This window comes from Lepisosteus platostomus, unplaced genomic scaffold (assembly GCF_059453375.1).
Source record: "Lepisosteus platostomus isolate fLepPlt1 unplaced genomic scaffold, fLepPlt1.hap1 Scaffold_66_H1, whole genome shotgun sequence".
Lineage (NCBI taxonomy): Eukaryota > Metazoa > Chordata > Actinopteri > Semionotiformes > Lepisosteidae > Lepisosteus > Lepisosteus platostomus.
The window spans coordinates 78,352-98,247 of NW_028291680.1; the positions used below are offsets into that span (position 1 = coordinate 78,352).

The 19,896-nt window shown below is 46.0% G+C and overlaps 2 non-coding genes across 2 annotated transcripts; both read right to left on the reverse strand.

Moving 5' to 3' along the window:
* Positions 1-12,848: 12,848 nt before the first annotated feature.
* trnav-cac (transfer RNA valine (anticodon CAC)) lies at positions 12,849-12,921 on the reverse strand. Its single transcript has one exon. It is a non-coding gene; the product is annotated as a tRNA-Val (tRNA).
* Positions 12,922-14,502: 1,581 nt separating this feature from the next.
* Positions 14,503-14,575, reverse strand: trnav-aac (transfer RNA valine (anticodon AAC)). The gene has a single exon. It is a non-coding gene; the product is annotated as a tRNA-Val (tRNA).
* Positions 14,576-19,896: the final 5,321 nt, after the last annotated feature.

The window sequence follows — 19,896 nt, forward strand, 5'->3', positions numbered from 1 at the left end:
TGTGGCAAAGGGCAGCTGATGAAGCTTTGTGCTCGCCGGATCATGGCAATCGCCACTCCACCCTGATCCTGGCTCAGCACAGGGCACCTGGGTTCACTCCCTTCAGACTAAAGAGACTCAGTTTCTTCAATCTGTCAGTGTGAGACACTCCCTTCAGACTAAAGAGACTCAGTTCCTCCGGCCTGTCAGTGTGAGACACTCCCTTCAGACTAAAGAGACTCAGTTCCTCCGGCCTGTCAGTGTGAGACACTCCCTTCAGACTAAAGAGACTCAGTTTCTTCAATCTGTCGGTGTGGGACGCCTACACCAGCTTCGAACGCCTGTACACAATACCGCGGACCGCCTGCCAGACCAAATTCTGGGCTTGCAGCAAACCACCCATTACATACACCGGTGTCTTCCCCGGGCCAGAGGAATTCAGGAACTCACGTTTACTCCGTCATCTCAGGCGATTCTCGCAGGGAGCAGAGACTTCCCAATCGATCAGAGAGAGTCGGGACTTTTTTTTTTAAAAAAGAGGAGTCCTTACCTCTTAGTAATGTGAGCGCTGACCGTCTCTCATGCGGATGGGAAGTTCTGCGCCTTCTGGAGCATCCGCCGACTACGCCAAATTTGTTGTAACAGAAGGAATAAGGTTCTGGATCCCGAGATGAAGTAAAACAGATGACTGTATTGCACGCAAGGAACAATAAAGCCGAAGTCTTGTTTCCCGCAAGAAACAACAAAACGGAAGTATTGTTCGATGTGCCGGTACAAACTTTTAGGTTACATAGTCCTTCCTAGCTGCTTCAGACGTCATTCGGTGTTATGGTAAGGGGGGGGTCATGATATTTGGCCAGTTAAGAGACCCTGGCCAAATGGTCAGTTTAAGATTATGCCCCCTCGCATCTGGAATCCTCATCAGTTAACCCCCTTTCCTGCCATAAACCCCTGTTGCTGCTAGGCGGCGCAGTCGTCGTGCACAAAGAATGCTTTGAAAAGCGTCAAAGGCAAGTCATTCCGAGTTGGTCGTTTGTGTTTTCCGTTCAGACGCGAAATGCTGAAATGATCTCTCGGCTCCTCGGTTGTCATTTCTGCTCCGTAAAGGGATCACAGCACGCGTCGGCTTCCAGCACGCTGGGTCGGGACACGATGCCGGGGGTCAGAGAGAGCGACGTCTTCCTCGTTAGTATAGTGGCAAGTATCCCTGCCTGTCACGCGGGAGACCGGGGTTCGATTCCCCGACGGGGAGTAACTTGCTTTTCTTTCACCTCCTTAGAGAAATGACTGCCTTTCAATTTTCTGTTTTCTTTCACAGCGTCGTGCACCTTTTCATTGCTCTCGCTTTCAGAGCCTCCGCACGGCACACGACTCGACATCAGGAAGCACATTGAAGTGAAAGCAGGAAGCGCTGCGACATGCACTGTGCAGATCCCGCCACACTAAGAGGTGAGTGGGTCTGTTCGATGCACAAAGAACGCTTTGAGAAGCGTCAAAGGCAAGTCATTCCGAGTTGGTCGTTTGTGTTTTCCGTTCAGACGCGAAATGCTGAAATGATCTTTCGGCTCTTCGGTTGTCATTTCTGCTCCGTAAAGAAATCACAGCACGCGTCGGCTTCCAGCACGGTGGGTCGGAGAGAGCGATGTCTTCCTCGTTAGTATAGGACCTGTCACCTGTCCCCACTTGTCACGCGGGAGACTGGGGTACATCAGGACGCGCATTGAAGTGAAAGCAGGATGCGCTGTGACATGCACTGTGCAGATCCCGCCACACTAAGAGGTGAGTGGGTCTGTTCGATCACAGCGCTAGGCGAATCCCCAATCCCCTTTTGTGCCTGGCGACAAAAGACGTCTGTTTCCACCCGGTTTCGAACCGGTGCTGATCTTTTGGAAAGCAGGAGGCAAAACCGAGTCGAACCGCCTGGGTGAAAACCAGGAACCCTAACCGCTAGACTATATGGCAGCGAACAACCATGCTGTTCCCGGCATCATGCAAGCAAACTACATAAATATGAGAAAACACGCAAGAGAGTTGTCACTCAGAGTGTCGAAGGGTCGATGTATACTGGGGCTCAGTTGAAATGCAACGTCAGGACTTTTCCGAATTATGTCACACGAAGAGAGCACAGCCCTTTCCGCCTTGCCGCGTGTGTCTCGGTAACTCGCTGTGATCGTATAGTGGTCAGTACTTTGCGTTGTGGCCACAACAACTCCTGTTCGAATCCGGGTCACGGCAGAATAGGGGCGTCTGCTTTTACTACTCACACGAATGAAGGCAAAAAAAGCCAATCGATGTGAATGAACAGCGCTTTACAGAGGAGTACTGCCTGACTGGATCGTTGATGAACGACAGAGGCCACTCCGACCTCTTCTCGGTTTTCTTCAATGACTTACTAAGGATTTTCTTCACATTCGCCCATGCAGGGGAAGCCAGTTACACCAAAGCAAATGCAGGAAAGTGCATTTCAAGCAGAGACAAGGAGGGACTTGTTTACACCGAGAGTGGGCGGAGAATGGAACAATGCGCCCAGTCCTGTTGCTGGAGCCAATTCTTGATGAGCTCTTGGGCTCACTAAGAGGCCCCCGCTGGATGCTAATCTTTCTGTTGTTCTTGCAGGTCCTGCGCTGCTTTTGAGCCGACAGAGCTCGTCCTGGTCTGTCGGCACAGCCCAATTGCAAATGATCGGCTCCGCGTACAGAAGGAACGTGCGTTTGGTACAAGAGTGCACGAAGGCACCGGAAATACATTGGGAACAAATGACCGGTCGCTCAAGACCTCTGTGAAGTACAGGAGCGTGCAAAACAAGGCTGTTTCCGCCCGGTCTCGAACCGGGGACTTTTCGCGTGTTAGGCGAACGTGATAGCCGCTACACTACGGAAACCTGCAGGGACCGCTGCTGGTGTCTCGCTTGCGTTTCGGGCTGAGAAAGGGACGCGTCACTTTAGGAAGGGGGCGCTGGAGAGAGGAACAAAGGGCGCGATGAAACAAAATGCCGAAACCCGGGATCGAACCAGGGACCTTTAGATCTTCAGTCTAACGCTCTCCCAACTGAGCTATGAGTAGCTATGAGTAGAATCCACAAGAGAGAGTTCTCACCTGAATAAGGTCTTTATTTCAATATTGCAATACTGGGAGCCCTGCTGCCACTTCGCAAAGTGCAACCAGAGACTCAATTTGTTACAAGCAGTACAGGGTTTTTATAAGACGTTGCGCTGTAAAAAAATTCAGCACTTGGTCCCTTCTAAAACTTCCCCTTTCTCTAAGAGAAAACAGATTACATCATAGAGCGAGAGAAGAAAAACTAGATTTGTTATTCAAAGCTTATCAGTTACTTTCAGCTAATTCTAATGACCCAGACAGCATATATTGTTTTGGTACATTGTCTTCTAAACTAACCTAAACAGTGTACTTTGTTGACGAACTGTTTTCTAAAATTCTGCACGCACTGTAGCACAGCAGTTACATCCTTGAAATATATTATCTAAAAGCACCAATATATTTTTTCAAAGCTCTCTACATTTTTAAGAATCAATTTACTTATTAGATTTCCACTTCAATTCCCTCCTTTTTATTCTTGAAAATGATTAAAAGTTAGATTCTTCATATGGACTCCCAGGAGGCTCCCATACTTCGGATTCTTGCGTTCTTACCAGAACATACTGATGCACAAACATATTCATTACCATATTTCAAAGCATTGGAATAATATATTTTGTACAGCAACACAAAAACAGAAAGACAAGTATCACAGCTACTATAATCGGTGTTAGTAACTTAAAGAAAAACATTCCCCCTGGCCCAAACAGTGATTCTAACCAGGAGAGAAATGGGTGAGGCTGTAGAATGAGGCATTAAAACACATACATAACAAGATGCATTACATTTCTTTAACTTTACAGTATGATTTATAAATTTGTACCACAAATTACTCATACCCCCCTCATTATCAGTTTCATTCAGCCAGTTTGTATACAAAGAGGCTTCGCGTTTAGATTCTTCCTCTTTCTGGGCTTCTGGGTGACAGGCTTCCACATAAAAAGGAAAAAGGCTGTGCACATCAGTCCCAAGCATGTGATCCCCATCTATCCCTGTGGAGACATCACTCCTGCTCTTTGCTCAGTTCGTTTGTGACCTTTTTACAGTGGGAAGCATGAATTCAGGGCACCTGGCACAACCCCCTCCACCTGAGTGAACACCATTTCTTTTTCCTGTCTTTCACCAGAATCCAGTCTCCTTATTCACGCATTAGTTCTTACAGCACAGGTAAATCCCTGTGGGCTGGAGCCCAGCATTTTTCTTAGGATTTTTTTACAAGATTGGTCAACAGCTGGGTAATAACTCTTAGAAAAATCTACACATTGTTCCACTGCCTCAGCTGTGCCGTTTTGCAGAACAATTCTAGCTGAAGTTGTAAAATTTCTCTTTGGTCCGTTCCTGCAAAACATCTTATTATGAACAAACAAACCATAATAATAATGTGCATCTATGGGAATCACTCCCAAGGGTAACCCCCCTTAAAACTATATTGTTCTACCCATCAGGTTCTGCCACTAGATAAGAGAACCTTTCCCATGAAATCATTTTTTGACCTTCATGATCCCTTCAGGGCGTACAATTAGCACAGAAGCAGCAGCTTTAGTCCACATGTTTTTCAAGCAGGATATTAACAGTATGATCATAACGAATAATACCAGACACACAAATATGTATTGAACCAGAGACCCGCTCCAGGTTCCTAGCACAGACTGTAGCCATGCACCAATGCCCCAATTATCTGGATTATAATTATGATATATATTTTTCTTCATCATAGATGTGCTTTGCTAAGTCATTAATTTGCTAATAATTGTCTAGAATACAAGTACTGTTTAGTCTTTGCTCACCTAAACAGCTGTCTATCACCCTAATAGAGAATGGCCTAAAACTGTGATTATAGCGAGGAGCATACAGTTATTTCCATTCTAATACATCTGAGTTACACTCAGACTAAAAGCAGGGCTATTTACCCATGCCAGTAAACCTAAATAATCACCTCTATCAAAGGGGATTACTCCCATGAGCATCTTTTATAGCAATACAATCCCAACATGAGCTCCGATTATTATTTGTGGCTGACTGATAAAGTATTGATTCCATATCCCCATTTTATCAAAGTAAAACTCATTACACTTAACAGGTACACTGTCATCCCCCTTCAGGAAGCTCAACAAACACAGAAACAGTTACAATATAATAATTAATGTTCACTCAGTCTCTGGTGCAGTGGTTCGGTGTCGGCGCAATGCGTAGATCCAGCGATCTCATCCTGTCACTCAGATGGCAGAGTCGGTAGTCAGTTGCACTTGATATGGTCCTTCCCAGCAGGGTTGCAACATCTGGCAGGGTATATCTTCCTCACCTACACCCCACTCGCCAGGTATCAGGTCGTGTCTTCCCTCTACTGGAGGTCTCCAAGTGTCCAGCACCTGTTCACCAGCCCCATGCACCACTTCAATTAACAACCTACAATACTACAATAGAGAATTAGCAAATTCAACAATCCATTAGCCAAATTCATCCCTCCAGGAAGTTTTGTTGATTGGCTTGTGATGACATCAAACAGGCTCTATTACACAGTTCTGTTTGATCCAGCCCGCATCCCATGGCGCTCCTTCAGTCTGATGTCTAGTCGATCTTTTAGAGTTCTGTTCCTTCATTGCACTGTTCCAGCAGACTGAGGGTGATCTCAGTCCATCTCACCCCGAATAATGCAGCCACAGCCTGTCCCTTGATCATAATACAAGCGGTAGGTCAGTGCCCACCGAGGGCTTATCTCCATCATCAAGTGTTTGGTAGACACAGAGGCAGTGACAGCAACCCACTGGGAAAACAGATGATAAGAGCCAAGGTTTCCCTTTACAATTGTAAATTGTAAACATTTGCTACTGCGTGAAAGGTTTCTCAGGAGCAGGCCTTTTGAGCTGTAGCACCTGCACCTGAACTGTAGTTGAGTTCCTTTGATAAGCATCACATTGAGTTACCACATAAGTGGCTACTGCTTCAAACACGGTCCCCACCCAGGTGTCCGACAGAGTGCATTTGTCGAGCTACAAAGGGCATTAGGCTGTGAGGGCATGCAGAGCGTCCAGTGTGCTGGCAGCACCACACTCTTTTCTAACCATGTCCTTTTCTCTGCTTTAGAGGCCTCAGCCTGAATATCCTGTAGCTGTCCCCTTTTCACCAACAGAGGTCTCACAGGGGTCTCAGACTCCTGTTCTACCTGGACTGTGCACCTGACAGCTACATCTGCAAAGTTGTTCCCTCGAGTTACTGGAAACATTTCTTTATTATGTGATTTATACTTTACCACAGCTACTTCAGCCAGTAGCTGCAAAGCCTGCACAACACATAAACACGGCCCCTTGGCCACCGCATCAAGGGGTCCTGAATAATAATAACCCACCAGACGATGCCTATCTCCATGCTCCTGCACCAGCACAATGGCTCACAACCCATTTCTTTCACTTACAGACAGATTACATACAGATGATACGTCTGAGGGAATCCAGTCCAGGGCCAGTGCCTGCAAAAAAGCTTGTCTCAAAACATCAAAACCGGTTTCTGCTGCAGGGGTCAAGGCAATTTTGTCTTTAGACTGCACTACCCCCCTTAAACCAATACGTCACTGGACAAGCTCGTTCTGAGAAGGCATTCACCCTGGCTTTATCATGTAGTTGGTTTTATACTCCTTTTTTTTTCAAGATCCAGTACTTGGAGTAGCCCGGCCTTATGGATTCCCTCATTAGGTAAAACAATCACAATATCACATAACTCTATTGAGTTAGGTTTACATAAATGCTATTTCATGCAGTAATTCCTTATAAAATGCTACAGTCTGGGCCTAAAATAGGTCTGGGGTGTCCCCCACCCACATCAGTAGTTGAAACTGTACATCTTTACCCAAGCAGACTCTGACAGCTTATATTTGCTTTAAACACAACCCTTGCACTCCTTCTCCTGTAGCCTCCTGTTACCTATTAGAAAACTTTATATCACATTTTTATGCTGTTTTAGTCTAAAAACAGAACAGCTGTGCTCCTGTGTCCCCCAGTTACTGCACACTGTAAGATTATTTCACTTTTATTTCATTCCTGAGATAAATTTAGGAAGGCTAAAGAGGGGTTTACTAGATTAAAGCTGTTAGTTCACGCACGGCTCTCGTTTCAGCTTCTGACATGTTCTTTAATTGTGAAATCAAGCATCTTTCTTCCAGATTTTTTTTTAGTAACTGCACACCAGCTTATTAGTAGTTTTGTCTTTGGGGTTTTATATCTCGGTATAACATGAAAGTCGCACAATAGTTTCGACAAACTGGCGGCTCCCTTTTCTCCTCCTTGGGAGTCTTTTTACCTCCCATTTGCAGCGCTCGCACTTCTGCATGCATGCTTCGCGAGTTATTAAATCAAATCTGTCTCCACTGTCCGTAATATCAGGAAAGCATAGTTGTACATTCTTGGCAACATCAGGTTTTAACACACTCAAGTAAATTTGGTTTATTACTGTGGAAGTATCTTCATTCACTTCCTTTTCATCGGCTAACCCCGAGTATACTATCCATAAAGCTATAAACCTTTCTGTAAAATCTGAAAACATCCTCACTTCCTTCTGCTGACATGCTGTTACTTTTCTCTAATCAGTTTTCGGTGGGTAATGCTCTTTCAAAAATCTCCACACTTATTCCCACCCTTCTCCCAGATTCTCTCTTAAGGCATTCTATTTCTTCTTTTGCTGTTTCTTTTTCTGCATATATAACTTCGTTTCGTTCAGCCATTGCTTTTAGCTTTTCCATCAGGGATTTTTGCGTCTCATCTATGATATTCTGTTGAATTCTCAAATATTCCTCTAAATATTGTTTATTTTTATCCAAATGTTCATACACTTTTCTACATTCCTGTTCAGCCTAAATTCCGTCTGACATATTTCTTTTAAGTTTCACTTTGGATTAATCAAACTTTTTTTTTTCTTCACACCAAACCATTTTCACGTCTCCCACGCGCCCCGCGGAACCCCCCAGTTGAGACAAACTGACGAACGATCACAATTCGGGAACACGGACCAGGTTCCAAATCCTGGCTTTAAACACACAGTTGAATCGAGTTACCATTTTCGGCTCTTCTGCGAGTACAGTTCTAGTAACTACCTTCAGCCGTACTGCAGTCGTGTACCAGGATGCAACACCTGGATTTTTTCGCATGGGCAGGGCGAGATGCTATTCCTTCAGCAATCCCTCCTTTTCTACCCCACCTTCACAAAACAGGCATCTAAAACACATACACCATTAACTCATTTTTCTGTTGTACTCGCTTCAGCTTCAGGAAAACCCTGAACCCACCACAGCAACATGGAGAGGACAAGGGACTTTTTAGAAAAGAGGAGTCCTTACCTCTTTTTAGAAGCGGCCGCCTAACTTTTCCTCTCCATGTCCGTGTGGTTTAATTTAGATGGATACTTCTTCATCATTTGGGTCACGTATCCGCCAATCTGCCTCCTCCTTTTTAGAGGACGTTGTAAACCTTTAGGAACAATATGATCTAGCAACAAGGTTATGTCACTGTAATTAAGCTTAAGACAATCAAGAAAAAGGCGCTTGCCTTTCTTCTAAATTCTTTACGATCATCAGGCAATTTAGGAAAAGACTTAACTAATGCAAATAATTCACCAGGAGACCAATGTCAATGTACTGTACATATGCTGGAGTTCCTTCTGGACCTGGAAAAGTGCACATTGGCATTTCACAAATAAGTGGCTCCGGACCGCTTTCTAATTTCGGTGGAGACTTTTTCTTTTTAGTACGCATGGCCATGACTTTAGCTGCAGCTTGCTGTTCTTTAGTTTCAAGACTAGTCTTATTTGAAGCTTCCCATTATTTCTGTGATTCCTCTTTCCATTACATAAGTTTTCCAATTCAATTTCTTTCCTTTCTTCTCCTTCTCTTCTAAGTTTCCCCTTCTTCAGGAAACTTCTTTTTCCTAATTCAACTTTCCTCTGTCCATTCTGATTCACTTACAAAGATCCTTCATAGTTATGGGCCCCTAATTATCATATATAAATTATGTGCAAATTCCCTTACACCTATTACCCTAGCTTTACAGTTCATGAACATAATTTTTTTTTACTCTAACCCAGGCTATAATTGTTTCTCTGAATTTGTCGTACATATACTTTTGCTGGACTGCTCAGTCCCATTTTCGTCTCTGAATTTTAATTTCCCATTTTTACCGATCGGTGCCTTACTTAGAACCTTATCACATTAACTACTCCTCAGAGCAAAAACCACACGTCTGTGTTAAGATAAGTTCTTTATATGAGTCCCAGACTCATCAAACCCGCGTGAGAACACCCCTGTGGCTCGCTTCTCAAACTATTAATTTTAAAGGATCACTTAATGACGTCAGACAGCTGCCAATTCTCCAGACGCGTCTCTGGAAGGATAAACAGTTTATCCTCCGAGGTTCGTCCAATTTGCTAAAATTGTCCGGGTCCGGATGAAGTTTCAGCAGCCGTTCGCGCTCAGGTTTGTGATCCCGGATGAGCCCCCAAATTGTCATGGAAATATAACTATCAAGGAAGCCACAAGAGAGAGTTCTCACCTGAGTAAGGTCTTTATTTCAATATTGCAATATTGGGAGCCCTGCTGCCACTTCGCAAAGTGCAACCAGAGACTCAATTTGTTACAAGCAGTACAGGGTTTTTATAAGACGTTGTGCTGTAAAAAACTTCAGCACTTGGTCCCTTCTAAAACTTCCCCTTTCTCTAAGAGAAAACAGATTACATCATAGAGCGAGAGAAGAAAAACTAGATTTGTCATTCAAAGCTTATCAGTTACTTTCAGCTAATTCTAATGACCCAGACAGCATATATTGTTTTGGTACATTGTCTTCTAAACTAACCTAAACAGTGTACTTTGTTGACGAACTGTTTTCTAAAATTCTGCACGCACTGTAGCACAGCAGTTACATCCTTGAAATATATTATCTAAAAGCACCAATATATTTTTTCAAAGCTCTCTACATTTTTAAGAATCAATTTACTTATTAGATTTCCACTTCACCGGCATCATGCAAGCAAACTACATAAATATGAGAAAACACGCAAGAGAGTTGTCACTCAAAGTGTCGAAGGGTCGATGTATACTGGGGCTCAGTTGAAATGCAACGTCAGGACTTTTCCGAATTATGTCACACGAAGAGAGCACAGCCCTTTCCGCCTTGCCGCGTGTGTCTCGGTAGCTCGCTGTGATCGTATAGTGGTCAGTACTTTGCGTTGTGGCCACAACAACCCCGGTTCGAATCCGGGTCACGGCAGAATAGGGGCGTCTGCTTTTACTACTTGCACGAATGAAGGCAAAAAAAAAGCCAATCGATGTGAACGAACGGCACTTTACAGAGGAGTACTGCCTGACTGGATCGTTGATGAACGACAGAGGCCACTCCGACCTCTTCTCGGTTTTCTTCAATGACTTACTAAGGATCTTCTTCACATTCGCCCACGCAGGGGAAGCCAGTTACACCAAAGCAAACGCAGGAAAGTGCATTTCAAGCAGAGACCAGGAGGGACTTGTTTACACCGAGAGTGGGCAGAGAATGGAACAATGCGCCCAGCCCTGTTGCTGGAGCCGATTCTTGATGAGCTCTTGGGCTCACTAAGAGGCCCCCGCTGGATACTAATCTTTCTGTTGTTCTTGCAGGTCCTGCGCTGCTTTTGAGCCGACAGAGCTCGTCCTGGTCTGTCGGCACAGCCCAATTGCAAATGATCGGCTCCGCATACAGAAGGAACGTGCGTTTGGTACAAGAGTGCACGAAGGCACCGGAAATACATTGGGAACAAATGACCGGTCGCTCAAGACCTCTGTGAAGTACAGGAGCGTGCAAAACGAGGCTGTTTCCACCCGGTCTCGAACCGGGGACCTTTCACGTGTTAGGCGAACGTGATAGCCGCTACACTACGGAAACCTGGAGGGACCGCTGCTGGTGTCTCGCTTGCGTTTCGGGCTGAGAAAGGGACGCGTCACTTTAGGCAGGGGGCGCTGGAGAGAGGAACAAAGGGCGCGATGAAACAAAATGCCGAAACCCGGGATCTTTAGATCTTCAGTCTAACGCTCTCCCAACTGAGCTATTTCGGCGGTGCGCAAAGCCCACAGCCACCTGCTCCAGCCCTGCTGTGTTGTGGCATGAGCGCACCAAGAGTAGCGGGAGAGTGTTGCAGGAACTTCACTCAGAAGGAAAGCCACCCAGCTGCGCCCTCTGAGCTCTGTCCAGCGCATCTTCCTCGCATGGACTCCTGCCTGCGACGGGCAGGAAACAATTAGCAAGAACAGAACGACACCCCATGGGTGTCTCATGACCGCACCTTAGGTTGTGACACGTGCAGGTGTGAGGGGTTGCCGGGCTACTTTGGAGCAGAGCTTGGGCGGAGGGGGCGGGAAAGCAGACAAAGAGGTGACACCTCAAGGTCTGCACGATCACAGCTCTCCGCCGCCCCAGGCTTCCGCTCGATAAGCTACTGGACACACCCGCCCCTCCTCACACAGACCGTGGAAAAGCCCCCGAGTGGGAGGGCTCGCTCTTCCTCCCAGGAGCTCTTGGACACGACGCCCAGACAGGGCGCGGGGAGCCGCCGCCTGCAAACACGGCTCCAGGCAGGACTCCACTCCGCAGGAGCCGCAGAGCAGAGGAGATGAGGGCAGCTTAGCTCCTGTGCAGAGACCTGAGCTGTTGCTGTGGATGCTGTGTTTTCTGCACTCGGGGTAGGAGTGAATGTTGAGTTGCCCTTAGAAATGAAGCAGAGCACTTCAACGGCACGGGTGTGTGTGTGTGTGTGCGCCCTGGTGATTCTGGGAGACAGATCGAACCTGGGCTAAAAGAGAGGGGGCTTAGCCCTCTTCCATTTGCTAGTTCAAAGTTGTACAACCCATTTGTATCTGCTAGGCGGCGCAGTCGTCGTGCACAAAGAACGCTTTGAAAAGCGTCAAAGGCAAGTCATTCCGAGTTGGTCGTTTGTGTTTTCCGTTCAGACGCGAAATGCTGAAATGATCTCTCGGCTCCTCGGTTGTCATTTCTGCTCCATAAAGGGATCACACCACGCGTCGGCTTCCAGCATGCTGGGTCGGGACACGATGCCGGGGCTTGGAAAGAGCGATGTCTTCCTCGTTAGTATAGTGGCAAGTATCCCCGCCTGTCACGCGGGAGACCGGGGTTTGATTCCCCGACGGGGAGTAGCTTTTCTTTCACCTCCTTAGAGAAATGACTGCCTTTCACTTCTCTGTTTTCTTTCACAGCGTCGTGCATCTTTTCATTGCTCTCGCTTTCAGAGCCTCCGCACGGCACACGACTCGACATCAGGAAGCACATTGAAGTGAAAGCAGGAAGCGCTGCGACATGCACTGTGCAGATCCCGCCACACTAAGAGGTGAGTGGGTCTGTTCGATGCACAAAGAACGCTTTGAGAAGCGTCAAAGGCAAGTCATTCTGAGTTGGTCGTTTGTGTTTTCCGTTCAGACGCGAAATGCTGAAATGATCTCTCGGCTCCTCGGTTGTCATTTCTGCTCCGTAAAGGGATCACAGCACGCGTCGGCTTCCAGCACGGTGGGTCGGGACACGATGCCGGGGGTTGGAGAGAGCGATGTCTTCCTCGTTAGTATAGGACCTGTCACCTGTCCCCACCTGTCACGCGGGAGACTGGGGTACATCAGGACGCGCATTGAAGTGAAAGCAGGATGCGCTGTGACATGCACTGTGCAGATCCCGCCACACTAAGAGGTGAGTGGGTCTGTTGATCACAGCGCTAGGCGAATCCCCAATCCCCTTTTGTGCCTGGCGACAAAAGATGTCTGTTTCCGCCCGGTTTCGAACCGGGGACCTTTCGCGTGTGAGGCGAACGTGATAACCACTACACTACGGAAACGGTGGTAAGACGTGCCCAGCGGCCCAGCGCTGAGCTTCTCCAATGCGATTCAGCTGCTTCCAGTGCCTTTATTGGAGTGCGCTGATGGACCGTGCTCTCTCTCCAGAGACCAGCACGCCTGTCATGGACGGAGCAGGAAAGGCGGCGCCACATTCTACAGCCCTCTCCACGCAATCGACGAAATCGGGCTACTGAAGTGGAGAAATTCGCCTCTCCAGAAAGTGCAAATATCATATAAACGGTGGTAAGACGTGCCCAGCGGCCCAGCGCTGAGCTTCGCCAATGCGATTCAGCTGCTTCCAGTGCCTTTATTGGAGTGCGCTGATGGACCGTGCTCTCTATCCAGAGACCAGCACGCCTGTCATGGACGGAGCAGGAAAGGCGGCGCCACATTCTACAGCCCTCTCCACGCAATCGACGAAATCGGGCTACTGAAGTGGAGAAAATCGCCTCTCCAGAAAGTGCAAATATCATCTTGGAGACTATAAATCCTATTGCCGAAGGTCAGCCCTGTCTACCAGAGTAACCCTCCCACAGCGATGATCAGCTCGTCTCACACGCGAGAAGTTTCGGTTGGAAACAAGCGCCCCCTCTTCTCGCACGTTTTGCACGTTCGAGTAGTTTTAATGCGACTCTTTCGTACACGGTGCTGATCTTTTGGAAAGCAGGAGGCAAAACCAAGTCGAACCGCCTGGGTGAAAACCAGGAACCCTAACCGCTAGACTATATGGCAGCGAACAACCATGCTGTTCCCGGCATCATGCAAGCAAACTACATAAATATGAGAAAACACGCAAGAGAGTTGTCACTCAGAGTGTCGAAAGGTCGATGTATACTGGGGCTCAGTTGAAATGCAACGTCAGGACTTTTCCGAATTATGTCACACGAAGAGAGCACAGCCCTTTCCGCCCTGCCGCGCGTGTCTCGGTAACTCGCTGTGATTGTATAGTGGTCAGTACTTTGCGTTGTGGCCGCAACAACCCCGGTTCGAATCCGGGTCACGGCAGAATAGGGGCGTCTGCTTTTACTACTCGCACGAATGAAGGCAAAAAAAAAGCTAATCGATGTGAACGAACGGCGCTTTACAGAGGAGTACTGCCTGACTGGATCGTTGATGAACGACAGAGGCCACTCCGACCTCTTCTCGGTTTTCTTCAATGACTTACTAAGGATCTTCTTCACATTCGCCTATGCAGGGGAAGCCAGTTACACCAAAGCAAACGCAGGAAAGTGCATTTCAAGCAGAGACCAGGAGGGACTTGTTTACACCGAGAGTGGGCGGAGAATGGAACAATGCGCCCAGCCCTGTTGCTGGAGCCGATTCTTGATGAGCTCTTGGGCTCACTAAGAGGCCCCCGCTGGATGCTAATCTTTCTGTTGTTCTTGCAGGTCCTGCGCTGCTTTTGAGCCGACAGAGCTCGTCCTGGTCTGTCGGCACAGCCCAATTGCAAATGATCGGCTCCGCGTACAGAAGGAACGTGCGTTTGGTACAAGAGTGCACGAAGGCACCGGAAATACATTGGGAACAAATGACCGGTCGCTCAAGACCTCTGTGAAGTACAGGAGGGTGCAAAACGAGACTGTTTCCGCCCGGTCTCGAACCGGGGACCTTTCGCGTGTTAGGCGAACGTGATAGCCGCTACACTACGGAAACCTGCAGGGACCGCTGCTGGTGTCTCGCTTGCGTTTCGGGCTGAGAAAGGGACGCGTCACTTTAGGCAGGGGGCGCTGGAGAGAGGAACAAAGGGCGCGATGAAACAAAATGCCGAAACCCGGGATCTTTAGATCTTCAGTCTAACGCTCTCCCAACTGAGCTATTTCGGCGGTGCGCAAAGCCCACAGCCACCTGCTCCAGCCTTGCTGTGTTGTGGCATGAGCGCACCAAGAGTAGCGGGAGAGTGTTGCAGGAACGTCACTCAGAAGGAAAGCAACCCAGCTGCGCCCTTTGAGCTCTGTCCAGCGCATCTTCCTCGCATGGACTCCTGCCTGCGACGGGCAGGAAACAATTAGCAAGAACAGAACGACACCCCATGGGTGTCTCATGACCGCACCTTAGGTTGTGACACGTGCAGGTGTGAGGGGTTGCCGGGCTACTTTGGAGCAGAGCTTGGGCGGAGGGGGGGCGGGAAAGCAGACAAAGAGGTGACACCTCAAGGTCTGCACGATCACAGCTCTCCGCCGCCCCAGGCTTCCGCTCGATAAGCTACTGGACACACCCGCCCCTCCTCACATAGACTGTGGAAAAGCCCCCGAGTGGGAGGGCTCTCTCTTCCTCCCAGGAGCTCTTGGACACGACGCACAGACAGGGCGCGGGGAGCCGCCGTCTGCAAACACGGCTCCAGGCGGGACTCCACTCCGCAGGAGCCGCAGAGCAGAGGAGATGAGGGCAGCTTAGCTCCTGTGCAGAGACCTGAGCTGTTGTTGCTGTGGATGCTGTCTTTTCTGTTCTCGGGGTAGGACATCAGGAAGCACATTGAAGCGCTGCGACATGCACTGTACAGATCCCGCCACTACTGGGCCCGATTTCCCCGGATCGAAACCGGGCGGAAACAGGCCCGTTTCGTTTGTTGCCACGCACACTGTTTGGGGGTTCGCCTAGCGCTGTGATCGAACAGACCCACTCACCTCTTAGTGTGGCGGGATCTGCACAGTGGATGTCGCAGCGCATCCTGCTTTCACTTCAATGCATGTCCTGATGTACCCTGGTCTCCCGCGTGACAGGTGGGGATACTTGCCACTATACTAACGAGGAAGACATCGCTCTCTGCTTAGTGTGCAAAACACTTACTTGCAGCATTGTGGGTGCTGTGGTTTAAATGATATTGGTTTGTGAACAGAATACCCCTATCCCAGTACATTGTGCCAGATTAAATAAACACACGAGAAAAAGAGATTCAGAACGCAAAGCTGTGTCAGTGTTCTGTGTAAAAAGTCGGTATGAACATCATGGGAGCTGTTTTTAATAAGCTGCTGAGTAAAGAATATTTTCATCTTCCTGCTGTCAGTAGTATTAAGTTGACTCTTACCTGAATGAAAACTGGACGTAAAGGAAGGGTTTCAGAATTCAGACAAAGCTTTATTCCCGTGCTTACAGTCTGAGTAATTTGAGACTGCGCTATTCTGTTGCCTATGGTCATATACGGGTTTTTCGCATGAAGCCGTATTGAACAGTATTTCTCGCGTTGTGAACTTGTGTATACAGCGGTCCCCCGGGTTCCAGTTAGTGCGTAATTACGCATCGATGAAAAACCGGAGGTTTAAAAAAAGATAATTAGCTCACTGATACTTTGATGTAGAGGCTGTGGAAATATCCACGTCGTGGTATTTAAAATGCAATTGGTTTGAAGGCGTTCTGTGCTTCCGTTGCGAAGATATGGACAAAAGACTATTCGTGCTTGGTCCAAGAAATGTAATATAAACGAAAAAGTAAAGGCTGAGAAAGCATTCACAATGTATTTTATGCACAAAGCAAGTATTCTCGCGATTCTAAGAGGTTTCGTGTAAACGCTACAGGCGTGGCAAAATCGTTTTCGAACTTCAAGCTAACTTTACCCCGGTGTTTTACCCTGCTCCTTTCTACACTGAACTGGTCATTTGGACACCGTAAGACAAGAGAGACACATTTCTATGTAATCAGGAAACCAGGAATCCTAACCGTTAGCCCGTTAGTGCCACAGAAAAAAAAAAAACGTTTCAGCAAGATAAAATTGCAGGATAAACACATTTTTTATTTTTCGTAGCGCTTGTGTTTTGTTTGATTTAGCGAATTTTATACACTTTATTTCTGACACATGACTTAAAAGGCTGGTAGAGTATATTTAATACAAGAGCGCTGAACAACAATTTTTATCTACCGTATTGTCATGTTTTTTTAAAAAAGCAAGTTAAATGCATATATAGTAAATGTTTTTCTTTTTCATATAATAGTGTTTATGGTCTGATAAACGTAATTCATTATTTAACGGACATTTGGTATAATTAAAAAAAATACTAATTCACGAATGTAAACATTTTTTACAATAACGTGTTCTATTGTGATCTTGCGCCCCATGCAGCAATATCACCAGACAGTTTAATGGTCTGTCGTCCTTTTACAGTTCTGGGTTTTATTCTGTCTTCAGATGCACCAGATGTATTTTTAAAATACGCAAATAACAATTCTGGTGCTGCGAGGCATTCTGATTAATTCAGATTCACTATTCACGTGTGTTATAGATATCATATAATGTTTTTGTATCCACGCAAAACCTCGCATGAAGTTGATAAACTTTGCTTGTAACATATTTAACAAGGTACAGTGCCAAACAATTAAAATACATCATAAAAGTACCCAAACTCATCTAATTTATGTATTTGAAACAAACGGATGGGAGACTTTAATATGGCTTTCTGGGAATTCACTTTTAGGAGTTTTCGGAAGTCAGGACCCAGATATACAGTGAGGGAGGAGTGCTTTGACTTCCTGCTTTCAGCTCGTGCATTGTTTCTACTTGTGACCACCAACAGAGAGAGCTTTAGCGGTTCACAGAAACGTCCCAGGAGTTTTCTGGGTTAAGATGGAAGAATAAATTTAATAAATGGAGATGTTATTGCCGCTGGGGAGTATGAAGGCGGTTTAGCGAGGCGGTGGCGTGTGGAGGGAGGAGACGCGCATTCCGCATGGGCAGCGCAGAGCAATGAGTCACACCTGCTGCGCGCTGAGTCCTGTCCTATATAACCGCTGAGCCCGGACACCCACAGCCTCTCCAGCCAGTGCTGGTGTTTTTTTTTTAAATAATACTTCAGAAGGTGCAGAAACGGACTCTTTTGCTCAGTTGAGGCTATAGGAATCTGTGTTTCTTTTCAGGCTGTCAGGAATAGAGCTTATTATATTTTTTTTTCTCAGACTAAACAGTATCATTGGGCTGAATTTCAGTTAAACGCCTAGTTTAGGAAGATCAAGAATGAGTTAGGGAAGACAGAGGTGGAGACTAATGGAAGTTATGAAAGCCATTAATGGGTTGTCTCTGCTTGAGCTTGATTTACACCTTCATAGTGCAAAGTCTAGGGGTTAATTGCAACAAACTGAAAGTGAAGTACTAACAGGCGTTCAACCCGTGTTTAGTACGCAGCTGTGGTCTGAAGTTGTGCTCCACCTTAAGTCCAATTGCAACGAACGTTGCTGCTGTGCTTAGTCCAGCACCGTACTAAACCTGTTCTCAATTGCAACGAACACAGAGTAATAGTTGTTGCCCTCTAGAAGTGACTAAACTAGTGAATTATTTTAAACCACCTCTTAATATGGCTTGAGCAACTTAGTACCGTACTTGGTGTAACGAAGAATCGCATTAGAAGGCTCCAGAATATAGGGGAAATAATATCGTTACCACGTACTGAATTTATGCGTCCGTCGCTTGGAAACATTGTAATATTTAATTAAAATTGCTTAACACTCATACCACATTAATCAACTTCGTTATTAATAAATGTGGGTATTTACAAAAGTGACACTTACTTATTATGTTGAATGTTAATCATTACTAGTAGCTGTGAAGTTTAAGGTGCTAGGGAGTGAAGAGAACAGAACTTAAGCTATTATTTATATAAATGTAGCGTGAGGCTTTTATGTGTTCTATAAAATCGAGGAGTCAACTGGATAGATTTGTTAAATATTTTAGTGATGGGTCTCCGTATTTGTGGTTATCGGAGGAAAGCAGGGATGAGGAGGAAATAGGTGGCACCCAAGTATGTTAAAGGAAAAAACTCGGCATCTTAAAAGTGATTTATGATGGTTTACAGTCCCTTTTCTGTCCTGTGGCTGTGATCCAATGACTCGTTCAATGTGGCTTCTTGTGTTTTTATGACTCCTGTTATAGTGCTGGTATTGTAATGTAGTTGGATAGTGCAAAGGTGTCAGAAGATACCGTTATAAAGGATAAGCATGAGTTAGCAAAACAACACGCCAGCAAGCACTTCCCCACTTTGAAAGGAAGATGCTGGAACTGATTCTGAGAAGGTCAGACGAACAATAATTGTTGTATATATTTGCTCAGGTAGTTTTATAAGTTTAATTTTCAGTTAAGTTCTGTTAAAAATAAATGAATGTCAAATCAATACAGTAGTGTCCTGTCTCAAGCCCACAGCCGCAGTTCTCATTTGTTTTGTGACTTATTGCAATTGAGTATCCCTCATTTGGTGAATTGTAGCCTCAATGCAATTCTTACATTTAAAAACTATATTTAAACTAAATTTCCTGACTAATTTTAAACAAGAGAAAGTAATTAGCATGGCCTATGAATTAACCTACTTATCAGATGCAATGTTCTGATGCACAGTCCCCTGCAATTCGGGCTAAATAGTACAACAACAGTGCTGAGCCCTGTGAACTGGATTAAGCACAAGATGAGCTGAGCTCCAACTTTGTTCCAAATGTTTATTAAGCACAAGTGGAGCTGAACTGAAAGGAAGACATTGGAACTGACTAAAAAATAACTTAATTTGAAATGTACACTCCTACTGATACAGGAGAGAGAGAAAATCAAAGTTCTGAAAAGTAAACACAAGGCACACCCTGCTAAAGAAATGTATTGCCTTTAAAAAAAAATGCTTAAGTCAGAGGAACACTTGTTTTTTTCTGTACGCAGTCTACCGCGAGTTACCGGTAAATACTGCTAGTTACCGTAAATTCACCTATAATACAGCAAGCAAAATAATAGTATCCAGAATTTCGGCAAGGTGGAGCTAATAAAGCTCAACCTCTCATGTTTGAGCTGTCGCCATCAAAGTCTTTAACGAAGATATTACTAATAGTAGTAATAATGAATGACCTTGGACAAGCTGTAAGTGTAAACTCAAAGTATTGCCCTGGTCCACATTCTTTTTTTTATTGACCGTCTTTGTAAAAGTAACACCACAGCATTTCGCAATCACGCATTTGTTTCCAATCATGCAAAGTACAGTAATTTTTGAGAATCGATCCACCATGCTTTTCACATG